A 2,486-nucleotide genomic window follows, 5' to 3' on the forward strand; every position below is an offset into this window, starting at 1 on the left:
ATATTATTACATGTTTAATTAGATAAAAATATAATAAATTATTTTTTGAATAGATAATTATTGTAATATATTTTCTATTTATAATTCTTATAAATTAATCACAATATTTTATGAAATATGCACAACTATTTTTTAATTGCAGACCTACAAATATAAATGTCGCTGTGCTAGATAAATGACTTCCGCTTATAAATGTGGTTATAAAGAAAAGGACGAAAACGTGTTAGATGACTTCCGGTTATAAAAAAGCATCGTTGACTGGTGAATTATCGGAAAAGTAGTTTCGCATACAGAGCAAAACCGTCATCGAAAACCACTTTCGATAAAATCAAAGAAACAAACAAATTCCATCGATGGTCCGAAAATAATTTGCTATGACACTGGATCAACAACAGTTGCAATGTTTATCATTTACAGCGAAGGAAATAAGAATAACCAAGAGCGGGTAGCTGATTGTGGTCAGACTCCAGTTGATTATGAGCTCTCCCAGAAAAGAAACATTGTGCTTGTCGATCTGCCAGGCCACCGCTGCTCCTGCACTCTGCACGCCTTTGTAGAACCCACTATATCTGCTCAGAGTCTGCGAATCATCTGCCAAAGCTCCTATCGTCCAATAACAGATAGTCTGGAACATGGAATCCACTAATCCATAGCTGAAATATAGAACAAATGGCCCTGCAAAAGCAGGGCCGGAGTCTTTGAAATCGATCTCCTGTAAGGGCTTATCCCTAGTATATCTCAGTTGATTTGCGAGCCCTCCTCCCCAGGTTGCTGTCCCCAGTATTGCAACGATGGCCACGCCCAGAAACCCCCTCTTCTTCCTGCTCAGGAAGCTGAAATCTAGAACGTACCCAATTGCCACAGACCCTAACATCTGTGCGCCCCAGTAAAACACATTATTGAATCCTCTGGTTCTCAATGTGAAGATCTTTCCATTGACATTATTGAATTGATAAGTGTAAAAGAAGTTGCTGGCCCATGCAACAGGGAAGAGCAGCAGCATCTTCCAGTTTGAGAATAGCTTAAGAATCTCCATGGCCTCGGTGTTCACATTAGAGTACTTAATCACAGTAGCCCTGCTACCATCGTCCCTAACCACTTTGCTGGGTGGAAGCAGAGCCATTGTCAGAATAGTCCCAAAGGCCATGAAGCACATGAAGGCCATATAGGTTCCATCGCTTACAGACCCGGCCGTGTTGTTATAATTCAATATAAAGGGAATGAAACCGCCTATGACTCCTCCCAAATTGAATATACTCCAGAACAGGGAAATGTACCTGCCCTTTTTATCCTCGGTCGGATACGAGGTCATAATCGATCCCTGCCCAGCCCATAGCAATCCAGCTCCCACTCCCAGAATCCCTCCTGCAATGACGGCAAACGTCTCATTCTGGTAGTGATTGTAATAGAGAAAGGAACCGGCATAGAGGATATAAGTGGAGCACCCTAGGAAGAGGGTTACATGGGGGCCGAGGAGGTTGTAAATCCCGCCGCCCAATATCCCGAACACTGCAAACGTCGTATACAGGGCAGTGTTGGCGTCGTTCGCGGCCTGGTCGTCCTCCTGCCCACCTCCCCCCATTCCGGAAAGGACGTTGAACATGCCCGGGCAGCAGAAGCACACCAGTGCAATCAGGACCACCTGTGTCGCAGGGGAATTGTAGCGGAACCATCTGGGAGGAGGAACCTGAGTAGGTCCCTCTTCTTCATCGCAATTGCCCAATTTTCCGTATAGAGTCATGGCCGATAGCACTATTCGGCAGATTTCTAAGCGGCCTGCGAGAATCCCTAATCAATACAATCGATTTTTCAGATTTTTGTGGATACCTAATAATCAGAGAGTTACGTTTGAACCATTAAAATCAGAGCTTCTTAGAGCCCGGCAATGGGTAGTACCGATTTCCAACTGCGCGGCCTGACAATTGATTAAAACGCCTTCCCATCGGGCAATTCTCTTCCCTTTTCTGCAACTCTTCGTGCAAGTCTGGATTGGGGTAGATGCAATTTCGTTGACAAATTGATGGAAACATAAATATTTGGGGAATTTTAAATATTATACAAATTTATCGTTTAACACCTTATAAAATTTTAAAATACATTCTATCAAAATTAGATGTATTTTTTCACATTAATGTTCATTTTAAAAATATATTTCTTAAAAACTCAACCAGCATCGTTGTGGTTTGAATGTTAGTTGACACTGGTTAGTCCTTGAGTGTTGAGTGAGAAGAGCGGTTCCGAGGGGGTAGGGTAGGGTTTTCAGGTGAAGCTATTGTTTATTTTTATATTGAAGCTGCTCTGTTATGGCCGAATGAAATGGATGGATGGAATGGTAGGTAACAGTCAACTTCGGCTCATATGATGAGGGATGGAATATCAATTGTTCACTGTGGTCACTGAAAGATGCCTTCCCGCAAACTGTCAAGGCGTATTCAATCCGATGACCGTGCTCTTAGATTTAAATCTCTTAAAAACCTCTGTTCTAT

General features: G+C 42.4%; 1 pseudogene; it reads right to left on the minus strand.

The window, feature by feature from the left end:
- Nucleotides 1-255: 255 nt before the first annotated feature.
- On the minus strand, nucleotides 256-1,988 carry LOC149261078 (UNC93-like protein 1 pseudogene; annotated as a pseudogene).
- Nucleotides 1,989-2,486: the final 498 nt, after the last annotated feature.

Source organism: Pinus tabuliformis, chromosome 6 (assembly GCF_031772625.1).
Source record: "Pinus tabuliformis cultivar Carrire ecotype Pingquan chromosome 6, CPIR1, whole genome shotgun sequence".
NCBI lineage: Eukaryota > Viridiplantae > Streptophyta > Pinopsida > Pinales > Pinaceae > Pinus > Pinus tabuliformis.